Source organism: Amblyomma americanum, chromosome 3 (assembly GCF_052857255.1).
Source record: "Amblyomma americanum isolate KBUSLIRL-KWMA chromosome 3, ASM5285725v1, whole genome shotgun sequence".
NCBI lineage: Eukaryota > Metazoa > Arthropoda > Arachnida > Ixodida > Ixodidae > Amblyomma > Amblyomma americanum.
The window spans coordinates 220,028,693-220,049,827 of NC_135499.1; the positions used below are offsets into that span (position 1 = coordinate 220,028,693).

General features: G+C 53.5%; 1 protein-coding gene across 4 annotated transcripts in view; it reads right to left on the bottom strand.

Moving 5' to 3' along the window:
* Positions 1-21,135, bottom strand: part of LOC144126119 (AT-rich interactive domain-containing protein 3C-like) — a 270,128-nt gene that overhangs the window by 195,757 nt on the left and 53,236 nt on the right. The gene's annotated exons all lie outside the window — the stretch shown is intronic.

The window sequence follows — 21,135 nt, forward strand, 5'->3', positions numbered from 1 at the left end:
TGAGCGGACGTACGCGTAGGCATCGGGGAACCTCCCCGATACAGTTCTCGCTGCAAAACCACCATGAGCATGAGCAGGAACACGGGAGCGCGTGCCTGATAGCCTCGAATCCTACTTGAAGCGATACGCGGCGGCCACTTTCAGAAACAAAGTGGAAAGGGTGGTGTGTTCTTCCATTTTTAAGAAGCAGGCAACGCAGCAGAACCCTCTCCACAGTGCTGCTAAAAGCGGCCGCCGTGCATCGCCACGACTTGGTGTGAGGCTATCTGTCACGCGCTCCCGTGTTCCTGCTCATATTGCTCATGATAGTACTCGCCTGGTCCAAGCGTTTGTTTTATTTCGTTCCTGACTCGTGTTTTTATTTGGTCAGGCACGAATGCGGCTGCAGAATGGTCGCGTCCACACGGTAAATGAAGGGCGAGTTTGATAGCAAATACATAAGCATAACGCCGGTTCAGCGAGCTTTTGATGACAACAAATATTACTTTGATCGTCGATTGCACGAGTTTCATCCAAAGCCGTGCTCTGCCATGTGGACATATTGCGCACTGGTCCCTGCGTCCGCATACACTGCCTTTCGTCCTCACGACATTAAAGCCCCACGATAATGAGCATGCAGCTCCGCAACGCGCCACGTTTCACCTGGAGGCAGTGGAAAGCTTCGCCCATGGAACCGACACACGAGGTCTCTGCCGTCGGCAGACACGCATTCGAGGGCGAGCCACTACAGTCGAACACAGCTCAAGAACGAGGCGGCAGATGCCCCTCAAAGGAGACCATCAAGCCAATAGCGCCGACAGATTCTGATGACGTCGAGGTCAATCCCATCAGACGTGCTAAGGCTGGCGTCCCAGGAAGTGGCCGATGAAATGGGAATAACTACGGCTTAATCGGCTTAACCACGGCGCCATGAAAATCGGACGACGCCATCGGCTGGACGGCCTCCTTTTGAGGGCCATCTGCCGCTTTGTTCTTGAGTTGTATCTGACTGTAGTTGAGGATACTGAATGGCGCTACCACACGACTGCCTACACATAGGGAAGTAAACGTAAAAAGGCCACGAGATAATATGCTCCTTTCTCAAAGTTCCAAAAGGTGGAATTACGAACGTTACATTCGTGACGACGCCTAGCACGTTCACCAAGCAGCCACAGAGGTCTTCTGTAAAAGTCAATGAAGTCGCAAAATGCGTTATGCCAGCGTAAAATGCGCACGCGGCCACACGCTGGGGCGAGAGCGGAGCGAGCAGCGAAAGAGACTGGACCAGGGAGCGAAGCGCATCCGAGCGAGGACACGGGCCTGCCGCTGGCTCGCGCTGAAACAAAGGACGCCCGCGCGAGGCGCGATAGCGGAGCCAGCACGCGCCGAATAATCCCCGCGCCGCAAATCGCGCCCGCGCGGGAAACATCGCGCGCACCCGACATCAGTCCTCCTATTCCTCCTCCCTGCATTGCCAGCTTTTATGTCCTTCTCCCCGTTGTCCCCTTCGATTGCACAACCACAGAAAACGCTACCTTTTTTTCCGCTTATTAGGGAAACCCTGCGAGGCGAGGGAGGGAAGTCGCAGTGCAAGCTACCCTTTCTTACTCCGCGTTACCGTTCCATTCCATTCATTTCCCTCTCGCCCGGTCGCAACAAAGAGAGTGGACGCGCGCATACAACACTCGCGCCAAGAAAACAGCGCGGCAAGACCGACGACGCAAAGCACCCAATATGTAGGGAGAGATGGGGAGGCGCTCCTGGAAACCCCGTCATTACATTCCGCGGCACTTCCTCCTCCCTTCCGCCCGGCCTTCTCCTGCTGCCAGGGCGCGACAAACCCGCATCAAGCGTCACGTTCAGATCGCGGCCTTTCCGTAGCCGCATTTCTGACTGCGTTTCGCCCCCCGATTTCCCCCCTCCGCGTCCTGGCCTCGCCCGCGCCTGTACACGAAGCACGGGCTGCGTAGACAAAAGAATTACGCACGCGCCGACCTATCTCCCTCGCTTTCCCGAAAACAAAAACGGGAACGCAAAACACGGACCGGGAAATCACCCGCTCCCGGGCAACGTTCTGTCAACCGATATATGAAATTTTGGCGACCCTCCGCCATCTTCATGAACGCGCAAGCATCAAACATTCGCGTAACCGTGAAGCGCGACGAAGCGCCCCTCCACCCTTTGCATCTTCTATTCCATCACGACGGCCAGAGCGCGAAAACTACGGCGCTAGCGGCGGAAAGGAGGGGGGGCACGCGGCGGGAAGAAGGGGAAGCGCGAAACAACGGTCCCTGGCAAAACGAAAACGAGCGCGATAGTAAGCCTAAACAAGCGTCCCCGGGCGGTGGGGAATTACAATCGACGCTCTCCCGACATCCCTACCAAATCTCTCTCGCCCGTGTCGCCCGCTCCCTCCATCGCGCAAATGGCTCCCCTCATAAACACTTTTGCCCAGCGCGTGCCCCAGCCAGAGGGCGATGCGACGGGAAAAGAGTACATCCAAACTAAGGTTCCCGCCAACAACTTTGCAGTTGCGTTGCGTTTGGCGGGAATCAAAGCGGGGACAAAGCGTGGATGAAGGGGATATTTTTCGCGGGAAGAAACGGGGAAAACCGGGAAACACCGGGCAGCCCCGCGGGCGACCACGCGAAGGAGGAAGATTTAGATCCGACAGAAGTCTCCCGGGAAAACAATACGGTGCACGCAATAAGCAAGCAGAGGCGAGAGCTGCCGCGTGTAAAGAGTGGAACCGTATAGGCGCGGGGGGAGAAGGCGGCTGAAACAATGATGAGCGAGGGGGAGAGGCGGATAAGGGAGAACACAACAAACGAAGAGAAATGCGAAGGAAAGCGCTGGCCGGCCCGGGCTACTACCGCGGCCTACCTATTTTATACGTGCGCGCCCATTTTCGGTGAGGCGAGCGAAATGCGCCCTGCCTGCCTCCCTCCCTTCCCTCGTGGGTGCCGGCAACTGCCACCGCGTCCCCTCCCCAATATGAATCGTGGCTGCAGCGGCGGGCACAAACAGAGGCGCGCAGAGACAATCAACGGAAGCGCAAATGACGCCGACAACGCGCGTGCTGCCGCGCCCGGCATCACGCTTTATGATGGGAACAAAACGGGGCGCGGAAAAAGAGTGTCGCGCTGCTGCTCTGCCGGACCGGCTTCACTCGCGGTGCAACGGGAGAAGGACGCGTTACGTCGAGGCCCGCGAATTCCGCATCTGTCATGCGTGGCGAAACTGATACCGCGTGACACGCGAGGGATGTGGCCGGGCGGAGAGGCCGGTTTTTGTCGGCCCGGTGGCTTCGATTCTGGGGCAAGAAAGTAAAAAAAAAGGAAGACTAGGAGAGAGGGGGGGACGGAACTCTAGCTGCGTTTTGGAGCTCAAACCCCCCCCCCTCTTTTTTTTTTAATGCTGTGCGCGTTTCAAGCTGTAAAGTTTGGTACAGGTATAAACAAATGTCAGAGTGTCAGGTAAACTTGTAGTTTATTTAATGTTGCTTCGGTGCACTACAAAGGATAAATTAGGTCCGTTCGATTCGCCTGCACTCTCTGCACCAGTTCTGTAAAGCGCCGTGGCGGTGCCGCGAGCGTCCAGCGACAGTTCCAGCAGTTCAAAAGTGGTGCCTACTTCCAAAACGAATGGTCGAGTGCACGCCTGGTCGTCTGCTAGCCTTGGCGTCGCCACCAAATTGCAGCCAGCAGCGTGGCGCCCAAATCAACGGCAGCCAACATCCCGAACCGCGTGAAGAATTTTCAAAGAGCACATCGCAGAGAAGTGTTGCCATGAATCAGCCTCGATGCAACCTTGCGGCAGCTAAGTGTGTTCTTTTACTGAACACGACTGAGGCGTCCGCGCGCACCGACTTGCATGCTAAGCGGTTGTTGCAACAGCGTGCATCATGCGCTGCATGCACGTGTTTACTTTGTAGTTAGCATAACCGGCTTCGAGTACTAATATAACTTTATTAGTAGAAAGAAAAGACGCCGGTTACGGGTCCGTCGAGAGCATGATGGTCGAGAGATGCAAGGTGCCGGCGAGGGCCGCCGTCCCCACCTTCTCGGGTGGCCACTCACGTTCCATGAGAGTCGGCGGGCACGTGTGAGGCACTGTTATCATCGACGAGTGGAATAATTAGAGTATATCCGCCGTTTATCGCAAAGCGCAAGCCGTCGTCTGCTTCCATGGCGGTTACAGCTGCACCATTTCGGCACCGACCATCGAGGAGGTGCACAGTTTTCCTGCACTTTCCTGAACAAGACCTGCACAACGTCTGCACTTTTTTGAAACGAATGGCGTCGTGCAGACGACGCCATCTTGCACCGCTGAAACGAATGGCGAAGTGCAGCACCGCGAGAACCAGTTCACGTAGTGCAGGCGAATCGAACTGATTTATTGTCTCGAATACCATGCAAGCGCCCTTGCCTATCTCCATAGACGTAGGAGAGGAAGGCTTCGGAGAAAAAAATGATGCGTCACCTCTATCTCCCAGCGCACATTTTAAACGCGCTTTGACAGAAAGGATGGCTGGGGCGAAAAGAAAGCGAGAAAATATGGCGAGAAGGGAGTAAAATGACAGGTAATTGGGGAGCAGGGTGGCTTTGTACGGTGGCAGGCTAGTTACTGAGAGGGCAGCGTTTAAAGAGAGTACGAGGGTACCTTAGCGCTACGTTCATCCACATAAATACGCCTATATCGGTCTAAAAAGGGAGTAAGCTGTCGTCTAGGCACACCCTTTTAGGGCAGGATATGCTGCCCAATTGCGGAGATTTCGATCACTAAATATACGGAATGCTTACTCTTAGCAGCAGACGGTATATTACCGCTGCAAAGCATAGTAACTTGATGCTGTTTCCAATAGGAGGAGGCTTTTAAACGCGGCACCGGAGGTCTTGAGGTTAGCAAATAGAGGAGGCTGAAACCTCGCTTAAAATATTCCTAACTGCTTGAACTTTACATGTTTTGAAGGCGCCATTGCCAACCGTAAACATTCCGTATTTTTTTGCGGTCCAAGTCTACCCCAGGGCTTGGGCAGCGTACCCTGCCATGCAAAGGGATTAAACTAGAGCCCAACTTCCCCCCTTTTACTACTTTCGTGTCGAGAGTGTTTCGGCGTGGATCACCAAGTTCGCAGCGATGAGTGGACATGCGCGACACAGTCCTGAGGCCGCTGCGCGCATGCGCACAGATCATGACGCTGTCGAATTCGGTTCCTTCGGAGAGAGAGAGAGATTTGGGGGAAGACACAGAGAGAAAAGACTATTTTAGAGTAAACGAAATTCGGCTTGGCCGCCGAAATGATTAAACCATTGTGGTTCGAAACAGACTAAAGCGGCGATTGCTTTCCTTCTATAAAGCAGTAACCGCATGAGGCGAAAATTCGCGGCGACACGCCGCGCGATGGCATCGCGCGATGGGCTGAGGGCCGCCGAAGCACAGTCGCTCATCGCGTCGCCCAGGTTCTGGGTTTGCAAAAAATTTCGCCCATCGCCCGGAAGTGCCGTGCGAGACTAGCCAATGACGGTAGGCCTTGCGGGTGAGTAACTTCCGATCCGTCTTGCGCGCGAAAGTCGATTTTTTTTTTTTTTTTCAGTGGGCTTTCCGCGCGGAGCAACAGCCGACGCATCCCTCACCATGGCAGCTATGCAAGAATTTAATGAAATGCTCATTAATGAAGTTCGAAAGTAAAGGGCGCTGTGGGTATGTCCTACACGCACTATAAGTCGCAAGAGCGCAGGAATGTCGCCTGGCGCCTCATCGCAGCGTCCCTCGGGCGCACTTTTCTGCGTAACGTAACTTTGTGTAGACTAAAAATAAAATTATTACCTAAATATATTTTTCAATGTTTTTATTGTGTTTTATCTTGTATGAAGCCTCAAGAGCGTTGTTCTACGCGTTAATTAACACAAAATGACTGAACGCTGAAGCGGCCGCAATCGAGCAACACTGAAAACGCGCCGCTCCGACGCCGAGTCCCGTCGCTTCGTGCGGTTTGCGCCAGCGACAGCGATGGGCGACGGCGGCGTCATCGCGCGACGTATCGCGAAGGAATATCGCCTCATGCGGTTACCGCTTTACGCTCTGTTTTGACTTCTCACGACGTGGTGCGGCTTAGACGGCGTTCGCCAGGGCCCGCCGGAGGAAACGTGCTCGCGTCAGAGCCACTCGCAAGACACGTGGCCGGCTTAGGGCCGCCTCCGAGATGTGAGCGCGCGCGCCGAAAGATGGAATGGTGCGAGCGAGCGCTCACGACGCGTCGGCGGTTTTCGCTCTTTTCCTGCCAAGGTGTGCGCGAGGGGGAAGGGGCGGGGGACATCTTCAGAGCTGCGGGGTCGTCTCGCGGCAGATAATCCCCAGCCGACGACAGGTCTATGCGCAGATTACTCGACGAGATTCGCAGAAACCCTGTCGACAGCTCTTTTAATCTCGCCCACCGTGCCAAGAAAAATACCCACGCGCCACCACTTCCCCACAGGCTCCCTCCTCCTCCCAGCTTCCACTCGTTGGGCACGTTTTTTGCGCCGCTTAACAGGCGTCGACTGTCTACGATCTCGCGATGCGATGCCACCCGCACTCACTATTCCTTTACTCAATCTGTACATTCGGACGCTGCGATGTCTACAGTGCTGAGGTTCTTTCCGAGAACAGTGTCAAAGGAACAGTTAAAATGGGAGGCGAACCTCAACTTCGGTCAATACCTTACCTTGAACGCACCCCCCCCCCCCCCCCCCCAACAAAAAAGTTCACAGTTGTCAAGGTCAATACAGCTGCGGGATACGTCTTTAGCAGGCGGAGTAAAAGTAATAAGCCCCATTAGCTATTACGCTAGATGCAGAAAAAAAAAATGAGTAAGGTGCCCGGCATATAAGTGATCGGCGACGCACATGAGCAGGGAAATTTCAAGCTCGACGAGAGGGATTCAGAGTGGTTTTCTAGAAGCTCTGCGCGCCTGACGGTGACGCGTCTGAGGACAGCCGCAGCGGTGCGAGCCGAGAAACAAAGGGTGATAAGAAAGGAAAATGGCGTAGCCCGCCAGAGGCGCTGCAGACACCGCACGGGGAGGAAGAGTCGGCGCGGTGATGAGCGATGTCCGTCCGTCAAGCGCAGCGCAAACAGTGTGCGATGGATGACAACACCCACGTCGACGAAAGCGGGCGCCGGGACGAGGATGCGGCCGCCGAATGAGCGGTAATCTCCTCGCGGTGAGTTAGCGCGGACGTATGCAAATCTGCTCCAGCGGCGCACCCACCCACCCTTTTTTTTCCTCGCAAAGCTTTCTCCCGAACACTACGAGGAAGGTGCATCGTACGGACCGACGCGCCGATCGCGAAAACTTGTCGCGAAAGACGTGATCACTTTCCGTTTCATTGTTTCTTCCCCTTCGTCTTTTTCTACTTTTTTGTTATCCCACTCGCACGGGCAATAAACAACGCCCCGCGTGTTCAGAGTTGTATCGAGAAAAGGAAAAACAGCGCAGGTGAGGAGACAAAATCGCATCGAACATCTTGCCACGGGTGTTGTAAGCCCAACGGCGGCAGATTGAATAAAGGCCAGGAATGCAGGGGAGGAAGGGGTTAGTATAAATGCAACGAACAAAAGTTATTCGGTACGCGAAACAACGAACCAAGCCACAGCATGGCGCAGTCGTGCACACAGACTCAACACTGTGTTGCCAAGACTCTTCAGTGAATGTTAGAGAGATTTAGCATACCGGAGACATACTAACGGAGACGTATACTCTGCTTACGGACGACCATTGAGCACGCGCAATGGTCCTACGCAGCCACGCAATATCCACTGCGCATGCGCAGCTTCGTTACGTAAAACCGGTATACGTCTCCGCTAGTACGTCTCCGGTATGCTAAATCTCGCTAACATTTACTGAAGAGTCTTGGCAACACAGTGTTGAGTGTGTGTGCACGACTGCGCCATGCTGTGGCTTGGTTCGTTGTTTCGCGTACCGAATCACTTTTGCTCCTTGCATTTATACTAACCCCTTCCTCCCCTGCATTCCTGGCCTTTGTTCAGTCTGCCGCCGCGGTGCTTGGTTGGTTGCCGTGGTGTGTGGTTGCACACAGATCTTAACGCACAGAACGGGCTTTCATCGGCATCGATTCCGATACTTAGGCTCTTCCCGTTTATGCGGCACATGAGGGCCGGGGATAGTGGCAGATGCACAGCCTGCCACCAGGCTCACGCCCCGCACTGACAGCGGAAGACAACGACACGCGCAGAACGCGCACACAACAGCGTCGCCCATGACAGCCGGCGCAGAGACCCAAGTGCGGCGAACACCAACTCGCAGAACGCACACATAGTGGTAGGCGTGCGTCACGGTAAACACCAGCAACAAGCGGCCGAATATCGATCGCCGCGGTGCCCGAGCAGCCTCCCCCCGAGCGGTGCAGGAGCGGAAACAATGTGTCGCCCAGCCTCGCCTACCTTAATTTTCGCGGGAGAGAGACCCGGAATGAAATTATAACGTCTGCGCAAGCTGCGGGACTTCGGCGCGGAGAACCAACGCCCCCAGCAACGCGCGCGCGTAGGCACACCGCCCGCCTCCCCCCTGTTTCTGCAGCGGGGCTTACGCCGATAGAGTTGACGCGCGCGAAGCGAAACAACGCGCGACAAACAGTTGACCCGGCGCCGCGAGATTTTTACCGACGGCGTGTTTCCCCTGACGTCCCTGCGGACTGCAAGCTTTGCGCCCCGTCATTAGGACGATGGCTCCGGCACGCACGACGCGTTAGATCATCTGCCGGCGTTTTGTTCCAAATTTGGCAACGGAATTGTTTCGCAGGCGCAAGTTACTTTGCTGCACACGGCGTAATCAGAGGTAGGCGGAAAAGCTTTCGGATAAGGGGCCGAATAAAGGCGCAGTCTCACTCGCGGTGGATTTGTGAACGAGGCTACTAATGGAAGGGCGAGCTTTAGGAATATAGTAGAAAGCAGTACGGTTAGACAGCATGCCCGACGAAACAACTTGCTGGGGCTAGTTGGGTTCTACATTGCATAGGTAATGAAGTGGTCTATGGCCATGATCCCGTGGAAGGAAATACACTGCCCAAACAGGCGTATGTCTGAATGAAAGATTAAAGGAGCATGATTACGACACTACACGTGTCTTCATCTCGGGCCATGCAGCCGAGCACTGCAGGGACTCGTTGCCAAGGGAAATAACAGAAGCACATTTGATAGAAAGGTTTTATGAGTGCATCAGCGCACCCTCTGCAGCACTGTCGCAAAAGGAGAAATGTCGCCTTGACTGTGAATGCTCACACGCGCCAGTTGTCCCTTGGCATCTTTTCTTCCTTGCGCATGACATGTGCTCACCAGCTTTCCAATTCTAGCGGCCAGTATATATTTTAGAACAGCTGGTCAGTCCATAATAATTTCAACTGAGAGTCAGCGTTGAGTATCGTGTCCTTCCTTCTCGTGTCCAGCGACACAACGCACGGCATGCACCTGCATGTAGCAAGTGCCCATAGGGGCAGTTGCACGTGCGCGGTCATGCGGCAGCGCGCAAGCCGGATGCACTGCGATCCCATGGGAAATTTACTGTCCGTCATGGAGGGCGGGCCTTAGCTTATTCAGAGTTTGGGTACTTTGCAAGTTTCCAAGAAATTCTCCAATGCAGGCACAATAGAGATTCCGAGAAGAAAACCTGGCGATTGCTACCTCCATTGGGAACTTCCCCAGCAACAGCAAAATCGCTAAAAATGTGAACGTCAGCAAGCTCGTCAGAAACTGACAAACTCGTCAGTTATTGACAGGGCCGGGTGACGATCCCAGCAGCGATAACAGTCAACTGAGTCATCAATTGCCCCAAGCACCTGACAAGATTCAACCTGAAGGGGACACGACACAAAGGCAAGACAGCTCGCATACCACAACTCGAGGAGAACGTGCTTGCGGGAACACAACGAGCAGGGGACAATGAACTGTAATCCGCACAAACTGTTCCCTTCGGCTTATCCGAGGATCGGCCACCTCACCATCTAGGGCCCAGCTATCCCAGGTGCGTGGGACAAAAAGCGCCGGAATGGTTGGAACGAAATGGAGAAACGCTAAATAAATAAATATATACGAAGGAACAAGTGACAATCCACTCTTTCCTAAGCACTGCTCCTGGCATTCTAGGCATGCTCGTAAAAAAAAAAAATCAAATACACAGAGCGAAGGGGAGACGGAAAAGGAAGGAGCATAGGGGGTAGCTTGGGAGAAAGGTCATCAAAACACGCTGGGGAGAATGGCTATTGTTCCGACGGTCGCGGCTCAGGGAAACCAGTTCCGAGCAGCGCTCCATGCTTTCAGACCGTCCCTAAAAACTAATCGCAGCAAACCCGTTCTGAGAGCGCAGCTCCTCCTGCACAGCCTTCGCCTCTGTGGTGCGAGGCGATTTTTTTTCTCTCTCTCTCAAGGGGACCAGCAACATTGTTCATCTTATTTTATTTTTTGTGTGTGAGTTGGGCAGAAATCTCCTATGGCGAAGGTTTCACCCTTTCCTGTTTTTGAAGCCCAACAGCGCGAAAAAAGACGAACACGGAAAAACGAAAAAAAAAAAAAAAACGATACGACGCAGAGCAACCCTACTGTCAATTTTACTTAGAAAATGTGCTGGACCACGTGCTGGAACGCGCTATCCCAGAGCCAAGTTTTACTGATACTTTCCTGCTTTCGGCAAAAGAAAAAAAATGAGAAAGAACATTCGGTGCTGGAGACTCAGCTCTTACAATCTCACTTCGAAAATTAAAAAAAAAAAACAAAGAAATAAAGGCAAACTAGTGAAGCCCGCTTCCATCCCAGAAAACCTTGCAAGCCCTTTCTTGTAAGCAATAATTTCCGCTTTTGACAGCGCTTCGTTATATTTTATTTGGGGCCCACCGCCTCAGCAACAGTTAATTTACGGCTGCCTGGAGGTCAGTCAAAAAAAAAATTGAACTGCTACAAGACAAGGGCACGGAAACACTGCGCTCGTGAGTTCAGTCAAGTTTAATGTATTTGCGTCTATAAATAAAGAGGAGAAATGCAAAGGAAGCGGTGGCCTTGTGGTAGGGAGTCCGCCTAGCGTTCGCGAGGCGCCGGGCTCGATGCCCAGTGCCACCATGTACCGTCCGGTTTTCCAATCGGTACAAGATTTCCCCCGGCCTGACGCTCGGTTTTTCGGGGATGGTTTGGTTTATGGGGGCTTAACGTCCCAAAGCGACTCAGACTATGAGAGACGCCGTAGTGAAGGGCTCCGGAAATTTCGACCACCTGGGGTTCTTTAACGTGCACTGACATCGCACAGTACACGGGCCTCTAGAATTTCGCCTCCATCGAAATTCGACCGCCACGGCAGGGAGGTTTTTCGGGGATGAAATGCTCGTGAAAAGGGTCTGAAGGCAGTCATTTATTTATCAAAATGACTTTCAACGGCTTAGGATACTACAAACAAGCATTCCTTTAAAAAGCGCCCTGTTCAGGGTAGGAGAAGTCATTTAGCCTCACATAAAGACGCCGAATGTCCCACCGAAGCGAAGCAAGTGATGGAACATGAAATGGCATGCGCATCTCCCTAGTCGGTTTCATAAAGATCACCAGCTCCACGTTCGTAGCATGCTGCCAGATTACAGCCTTTAATTACTATTATTATCATTAATGAAAGAGACTCGTAAGAAGAGGTCGGTGCTTATCAGCACCGCCGGCTCCCCATTTCGCATAGAGGTAGAAATCGCCGCTAGAAATGACGTCCCGGTGCCCAACGAAACACAGCTGTAGCACACCAGCTATAAGTCGACGTCTGCAGCCTCTGAGTGGCGCACGCACGCAACAACCACCGCTGCATGGACGCTGCTGTCATGACAAACGGCACTGGCCGTATTCCCGATGAGTGTTACAGCAGCTTCCAACAGCGCACTGTTTCATCAAGCGGCGAAACAGCAAATTGGGCGCATAGCGGTTCCCGCGGCCGCAGGGTGCGCAGATGGGGTCGCAATCGTCCGTCGAGCGCCAGCCAAAAGGAGCGGGGACTAAGGTGCGACCGCGCGATAATAAAATAAGAAGGGACACCTCTGATATCGCGCGCCGGCGCCGAGCGATAACGCCCGGACGAAGGGTCATCGTCCGGCGAGAATTTGCGGAAGGCTCTCCTCCCTCTCTCGGCCGACCGATCTGGCCGCGCGGCTTGTTCCTCGGTAGTCGCTTCAGGCGCCCATTGACACCACCCGCACAGCAAAGAGGCGTGTCACGCGGTCCGGCCCAGCGATCCCGGAGCGCTGATGCGCCTCAGACACAAGCTGTCGGCCAACAAACAGGTGAACACGGCAGGAGTCCACGTTCGCTTGATGATTACACGTGAACGCCAAGCGGTGCCGTCAATGTGTTTTCTGCTAAGGCGGACGTATATTGCTAGTACAACGACAAAGCCGTGAACTCCGCGAACCTTCTTGCTTGGCGCACCTGCCTCCGTCAGTAAAACTCGAGCATGAAGTCTGCTCCTGGAGGGCATCTCACGTCCAAGGCCGTTAGAAGCAAAGCGGGGGTCGTGCAGGGGTTGATATGCCAGATGACCAGCGAGAGCACGCCACAGGGGGTGCGTAGGAAGGCAGTTTAATGCTAGAAGGTTATCTCAGCCGGCATTCGTGCCTCTGGTTGTTCTTTCGTTTTTTTTTTTTCATTCACCTCTTCCATTACGGCTCAGTTTGTAAGCAGAAAAAAAATCGGAATAAAATCAGAGTGCCGAAGCTAACTACACCCCGCTAATCTAACGAATCTTATTCGCACAATCGCCAAGGTTCTCTTACGCAGAAAAACCGCCGCGGAAACGTCCAGTCGCTGTATGCGGCTGCCGCGCCCTTGGTGGCTGCAGCTCCGAAAGCAGAGCCAGTTGAGGACAAACACTACCACGAGGACATTCTTCACGTCCAAATGGATTCTCGTACGCATACGGCGTCAGGGAGTGTGGGTGACGTGTGCGCGTGTTCGTACGCGTGTCGTGTGTCAACGATATCGACAACATGCAGAAAAAACTCCCTAACCGTCCTCTGCTCTAACAGTATCGATCACACAATTGCTCGTACCGACACGAGCACGGCGTTGCCGCCTGCTTCCTTGTGAAGCGCGCCGATAGAATGCGCGAGCGATATTGGTCAGGTTGGAGGCAGCTCGAACGTATCTTGTTCTTACTTTTTTTTTTTCGAGCTATATGGCCATTGCACTTTCACAGCGCAAACAGGGCAGGAAGAACAAAGGACTAAAACTAACACAGCCCACAATACCTTGATACGGAACACCAGAATCGGCCCAAGTTTACAGAGGTCAATCACTTTCGAACGACGCACAACGCGATCTTTGGAGCGCGCCGCGCAGAATCGTACGACTGCGGTTGGAGACGTGTCTTTGCAGATCGGCTGCGTCTGACGTCACCGCAGCTAGCACGTTGCAACGCGTTTGACAAACTCGCCGTGTTATGTGATGAAATGTGGTTTCCAGCTCTGCTGAAAGAAAACATACTACACGAAAACCTGACTACACCATTTTCTAATCGTTAGTGTAACGCCAGACAGCAAGTGGCACGTGGCCGGGTACACACACTCGTTCCCAGTGCACGTGGCACTAACAAAGTACTTTAACGTTAACGGCTTGTTACGTAGCAGTCTCTCTCTCTCTCTCTCTCACACACACACACACACACACACACACACACACACACACACACAGAGAGAGAGAGAGAGAGAGAGAGAGAGAGAGAGAGAGAGAGAGAGAGCAAATGACAATAGCAACAGTTCTGTGATCCTCAACTGAAAGAGATTGCTTCAGTTCTGTGTCATGCCCATAACAATTCAATTCAATCCATTTTATTTCACCTTATATGTTTGAAACTCCTGGGCAAAGAGCTGCTCCAGGCAGCTCGACGAGACCCAAGAGACCATAACAAGGTACAGCAGAGGGAATGCTTTGATTGAAAGCAACAAGAGAAAAAGAAAACCAACTATGCTGACACGTTCAAACACTAGTACACACGAGTACAAAACGTGTGGCTATTTATGGAAGTGCTAGTGGGACAATATTATCGGCAAAGTGTTTAGTACACAGCTATTAATACATGACAACAAACAATATTACAAGTTTCAACAGCAAGTTATACACGCTGTCAAGCAGCGTGTACTACATGAAAACACCTCACACGTGTAACAGTGAAAAGAAAACGTAAAGTGAAACCCTTTCCTTAGGAAAATCACACAATAAAGCTCAATTCTTAGACCAAAAATATTGCACAATCCAAACAGCAAACGCTTTACAAGAATTGACACTTAGGTTTGTGTTGATTTTTCCCTGCCCCCCTTTTTTTCTCCTATTTTTTACAATGTGTTTAGAAATTGTTACCTATAATGGTTTAATGTGGGCTTGAAATGAAATTTACAAATGTTTAGAGTTGAAGGAGCATTTTTTTTGCAATGATTGGTGCTTGTAACCAGTTCGAAAACGAGGAATGTGACAGTTTTCCGTGTTTGTTGTAAAGACAACGTGTTAGTAGCGTTATGGGGATGCGGTGGCAATTAAAAAGTAATCGAAGCAATTGTGCAAACAATAAATAATACATGCGTAAAACCCATTAGTCGTATAATGAAAAAAAAACAGGGATGACATTATAGGTCGAGAATAGCGGACCGGTATGTGCTAGGGGCTCGCTATTCCCGATGTGCCGGATAATGCTTTTTTTTTATTGTAAAAATTGTTTGCTTATTAATAATGGTTGTGGAGCTCCAGACAAGATTGCAGTAGTACATATGCGACACAAATAGTGCATTGTCCGCGCGCAGTTGTCCACATTCTTCGTATGCCGTCGAATTCCAAAACCATCGAGCCGATTTGTAAGGCCTCATTAACAGTCGTCACACAGCACGCTCTTTCGTCTAGTGCTCAGTATGTTTTTGTTACATGCTGGTGCATTACGCATATATATGAGGCCATCTAAATGCCCCCCCCCCCCCCCCCACACACACACACACACTTTCCCTCCCCCTTTTACTCAACCCCATATCTTTATTTTAAAATTCTCAGTTATATTTATCTAAATTTTACCAGGCGTGTGTAATGCGCTATTCCGGCCTGATATTTGCACGTCCTCGTGCATGCTTGCTCCGTTAGACATCGCATTCACGATAAAGTACTTGCATTTAATTGGACTAGCGGACTCCCCGAACTGTTCCACTCGTGGCATAACTGCGACAGTGGGGCATGCACTAGTGATGTGCCCAATGTATGCGCGCGAAAGACGTGTACATATTCTCATCTCTCTTCTCACAGTCACCACATTGTTTTCTTTCCCAGCGCAGTCTCTCACAGGTTCAAAAGATCGGCACGCATCCGGTGGCCTACACGTTGTGTGTGATAAGAGCATCGGCTACGCCATCTTTCTTTGAAGCAGCATAGGTAAAGAAAGAAGCGATACTCTTTATGAACAGCATGCCCCTTGGATCGTTCAGTTACTGCCGCTCCTGATGCTCACAGAACACCCGAAAGATAAAGCTTAAGAGAGAATCGGAAGGTGGAAGAAACCCCAAGAGGGCGACAGGAACGGGCCGGTTCTCACCACTCCGGCGGGTCCGTGAAACGAGTCGGCGCAGCACTCAAGCAGAAAAGGCCCCGGTGTTCTCGCAATGACGAGGAGTCAAGCTTAGTGCGGCTGGCTGCCGCAGCATCTCGGCGCTTGAAGCGGCCTAATCCCCCCGACTCTTGCTCCCGGCCCCGGCAGTCGAGCCAAGAGCAACACGTTGGCCACAGCGCGGGACGGCGCCGTGGGGAAGAAACGGTTACTGCGAAGGTTCGGGCAGTCAATCTCCCTTCATGTGGGCTCGCATCGGGGACCAGCTCAAGCATACACTTGGCGACGCGCTAATGTACCCTGCTTGAACGAAGCCCAACACACAACTGAAGCTTCGAATTCACTTTCTAGGCGGCCAGCACGCGGTCGAAGGTTACAGGGCCACGTGCGCTGTCTTGCGGGACAACCAGCGACAAGGTCGTCGTCATCTTTGCGCGGCTCGCCTCCGCGTTATCAGGCAGGAACGCGAGCGGCTCCTCAAGGTTGGGACACAGCATAAAGCGTTACAGCACACTGATGCTCCTGGATAGAGATCCAAAGTGTGGGGCCAAAAACCAATTCAACACAACCAGACCGTTCGACCAAAAATTAGTGTCTTTCTTGACCCTTCGTTAGGAGATGAGAAGCCACAAGTGACGGGAAGATTCGCACTTGATGCTTCGCGCTGTTCTCGATGCCCAAGGTTTTGAACGAAGTGCCTTTCTGATTTTATCACATTGAAGGTCGCCGTTTATTTTTCCTTGAAGGCTTCGGATGAACAGCTTTCCATATCGCGGCCAATCCCAAAGCGACACAGGTAACCGCACCGTCTGACCGTTAATGCGCATTCGCAAACTCATGGACAGGCCCGGAGATGGTGTAAGCGGCTGCGATCACGCAGAAGCTGCGTGCTAAAGCCCTGATAAGGTTGTTGCAGTTGTTACACCCTGCTGATCAAGCTAGTGTTTTCGGTACAACATACAACCGTAAGGCGGGATGTGTCAGTAAGGTCAATTGTGCGACCAAACTAGCCGACCAATTCTACGTGGTTCAGTGGGCGAAGCGGCGGCTAAACATCGCAATACCACGCTTCTCAACATCGGCGTAAAATGATCACAATATGAACATGCATTACACCTTGTAATATGCGGCTGCTTAAGGGCACGACCACAATAATACTGTTCCGGTGACGGTCACAGCTGCACTCTTAAACAGTATCCCAAGAGTAACAGGGTCCCCTCCACACGCATTTAACGTTCTGAGAAAAAATGAAAAAAAAAAAGACATCCACGGAAATGCGCATAAGCGCTCGCGATCTGGGCGCGAAACACGGGCAGCAAGAAAGGAGAAAAGACACAGCACAAGACGGAGCGGCCCCCGGGCGCGGTGGGAAATAAATGAAGCGCCGGCGAAGCAGCCGCCCCGGTGTCAAGCAAGCGATCTAATTCTGGAGCCGAGGCGCGGTTGCTAACCGAGCCGAAATTTATGTCTCGCGACTCCGCCAACGTCAACGCCGTGCGAGCGCGGTCAGGCAAGAAGAGGCTGCATGCGCTGCCGACCCTTGTGCCCCTCCTTATAGATAGCCGAGCAGCATCCATCGGAAGGAATGGAGGGGGGCACTCCCTCCCGTCCGCTTTAACGGTGCCCCGTCCTCGCCTCCCAGACTACCGGTCGCGATTCCTCCACCTCGTGGTCTGGAAACAGAAGGGGAACCCGGCGGCGTTGGGTCTGACAGGTAAATAGCCGCCCAGGCGCACATAAACAGCCACGCTTACACGCGCGGAAGTCCGCGGGAAACTTCCTGCTGCAGAGATTTACCCAACGATTGTGTGACAAAGCCAGGGCAGCCTCGTTCCATTGTCAATACAATTTGTCTCGGCACTTTAATGAAACAATTCAATGCATGTACATATCTTTTATCGAAGCTATGTGAGCAAATATGAACGAGGAAATGCGAACAACGCCGGGCCGTTAAATTCCAGCCAGAAAATATGACGAGGCGACACCTTCACGGATGCCGCGTGTCCCGCTCAAGACGGGTGACGGAACGTCGTTTGTGTGTTTTGTCAGGGAAGGTGGCTTCGGCCACTTTTACATCATCGCCTAAGTCACGAAACTTTGCGCCACTCTGCATGCGACAGATGCAGAGGCAATATGCGCGTTAGCACCGGCAAGAGCGCCGAAAAAAAAAAAAGCGAAGCTTATTCTGGGCGCCTTTTCGAGAGTACGCGGGAGATGTGAACACAGCCCGCGGAGCAGACTCGCCGCAGTCTACGCAGACGCGCAAGCAGTCAGCACGAGCGGGCACTGAACGACGCACGGAGAGACAGAACTGCTTCTCGGGACGGGCATTACTCGGGGGTTGAGTGACAGACGCTCGCTGGCCCGGCTGAGTGCGCAGTCTCGGCTTCGCAGCGCTGCGGTGGGTATCCAGAAATTAGCCTGCAGCAGGACGCCGTCTACACAGCTAAACGCAGGAAATTGAGAGGAGAGGGGGGATGACGCGTGCCTCGCGGAGATGAGTGCGATGTCGAAAAAGAGGAAGGAAGAAAACACGCTGTGCAACGCGTGCGTTTCAGAAAAGAAAACACAAACAAGGACAATGAAAAGCTGCGCTCTGTTGTGACTCATGCAGAGAACAGCCTACCGCGCCTACTACACACGCCACAGAGCACTCGCAAGCAAGAACAGATGGAAAGATGAACCCCGCCAGGCGATCTGCAAACAGCGTCGCCGCCACCGGGGAAGACGTGACAAGAGTCGCACAGACAGATAAGTGGGAGAGCAAAGGCTCCCGAACGATACGGGGGAGGCTATCGAGATGATAAAGCGATAAAAGCAAAATTCAGCCGCTTGCCTTTCCCCTCCCTGACAGCGGGGGAGAGAGAATCTCTGATGATGGCAGCTGCCTGCCCCCCCACTTCCCCCTCGCCGCTCTGATCTAAAAATTGCCACGCAGATGCAAGCATTCGGCCATCCGGTGTATCGCGGAACACGGCGAGGAAGAAGCCCGGCCCGGGCACGCGAGGCCCTCCTTGCGAAACAAACGGACTCGCGGGCGGCTGAGCGCACTCGGAGGTCAGTCAACCCTGCTGCTCCCGTCGGCGAAGCGCATCGGCGAACGCGCATGCAACTAAGGAACAGGGAGGCAGAGGCCACTCGCGACACCTCCGGCACAGGTGAAGATGTGCGCATGCGCGGGCTGATGTAAGCAAACGAAGGTTGGCTGCGCCCGTTAGCGAAGCGATCTCATCACAGCCCAACGCGGGAAGGCGGCTTCGTATCTTCCACGCTGCTCTCTGCCGCCTGGTCTTGGGGAAAGCCGAGTCGCCTGCATCGCTTTCTCCACCGCACGTCACCTCCAATGTAGTACTTGCGAGCTCCCGTCGAAGATAATGAGTGTACGGCCCGAGAAAGATGACACAGCACGGTCAAAGGGCGTGGTACTGTGGCTCTTCTATGGCATCTTGCAACAAGCGAACCAATTCTTTGAAATCTGTTCGCCTGTTGCGAGACGTTCCAACCTGTTTCCGCGCAAGTCACGCGGGAGGCTCGAACATTTCTTAGCCTATTTAGCCGAACGCAGCCGTAGTGGAATGAGTGAGTGAGCGGGCGGCCGAAAGAACCACAGTTTCAAAATCAAGGAGAGCGCCCCTCCGGGCGTCTCCCGCAACCTCCGACGCGCGTGAAGCGCGACGACTTTCGCAAGCGATCCCGCGCCGAAGGCGCGAAGACTTGGCATCCGCGCAAAAGCTACTTGAACGCGCGCGCATACGCTTCGCGCGAAACAACTCATGTCGCGCGCGGCGGCTATCCTCGCAGGCGAGGAGGGCCGAGTAGTATTTCGAGATCAGTCGTAAACCTCTGCGGCCGCACCCAATACCGCGCGCAGAGGACGCGGTCTCTCGGGGGCCGAGATTGCGGCGCGTCGCCTTCCTCGCTGGCACGGGCGCAAAAATAGGCGTCGAGCGGCGCCGCTGCTGCTGGCGCACGATGGTGAATCGAACGGGAGCATACATATATCCGCGTGTTTTCTTCCACCGCAGTGTGTCCGTGGGGCGCCCTACGAAACCCAGCGGGTGTTTGTTTGCGCAGTATACGCGCGCTGCTTTCTTTGGACGCCGGAATCGTTGTTTTGCCGGCGCCGGTTTATGCAAGGAGGCAAGCATCGTTGATAACGCTGAGACAGAAAACACCTGCTGGAAATACTTCTGTCCCCCAAAAGGAACGCGCAAGGCGGTAAGTTCGAATTCACAATAAAGCGCGAATTACACCAAAACGAATCAACTCGCAGCAACCGCCACGGCCTTCCATTAAACAGCGGTAGGAGTAGGGACCACGTTCACAATGCGGACAGGGTGGATTCGTCGGAATGCATCTTGCCGCACGGCTCTCCTCCATAGTCTTCGCGGAGGTGGAGTGCGCATAAATGCCGAAAGTAAACAGGAACAGCCGGTGCAAGCACCAACACGGCAAGGGGTCGAATAAACATGCAGGCCCGCAGCCTAACTGATCAGTGTTGCTCTTGGGGGCTCCTTCCGCCCCCTCCCTTTCCCCTTCAGATTGCGCGTTCAATTCCCGCCGGACGCTCACCCCTTCCGCCTCCCAGCATCTCCATCCTGCTCCGCATCCTCCCCCGGGCTTCCGCAGAAGAGGCCCCGCCGCGCTCTCCCCAGTCGCCGCACAACGGGCGCTATTTTTGCAGTCGCGAAACGAACACGGCCGGCTCTCTCCGTTTCATCGCATCGCACCGAAGCGCGTCGAGGGACGACCCTTCCCCGGGCGCCGCGTATAAATCCGTCTTCGGAGGCCGATGCGGTCGCGACGACGGCGACTGCCGCCTGCTGCCTGGCGAGCGCCGGAAAAGAGAAACGACTACGCACGGAGGATGACTAAGCTCGTAGATGCGTGATCGAAAGGAAAGAGGCGTAGATAGCCGCGCACTCCCCGTAATTCCTTTCGCAACTTCCAGAACTACTTCGTTCTTGAGGGAGGAGGCAAGATGCAAGATACGCCTCCGGATTTTTTTTTTGTTTCTTCCTCGTATAAACAGCGAAAAGGTACACGTTCAGCTTCTACTGCTGCGACCACTATCATATCGCTTTCTTCTGAATAGACAGTAACCGCAGTTTGGTATCCAGAGCGCGTCCATAAATTCGCGCTACGCTACCTACGATGGGGAAGTGGAACCACGCTACACAAGCAGTAAAGGAAATGAATATGTTCGTCAGCGGTGTGCGTAGCCGAGCGAACTCTGTCTTCATTCATATTTAGGACTTGGTGCAGCGAACAACGTCAGCCCATCTGGCCTCCGGCGGAGTGTAAGTCCATCCGCAGCGCCATACGATGAACGGTCCCAGTCACGTAAGTCGCCGGACGCCCCGAGTAATTAATTAGCCACACTACGGCACCTCCGCGGTGTCAGGCAGGTGTCGATGGCTGGGGTGCGTCGCGGCATCCCGCTCGTTCGCGGACGCTCGACCACCGCCAGCAAGTAGTATCAACTTTTTACCGCCGACCACGCCCAACTAATCACGCCGTATGTGTGTGCTTCATTCGGTCCCGCTGCCGCTACCAGACGCGTA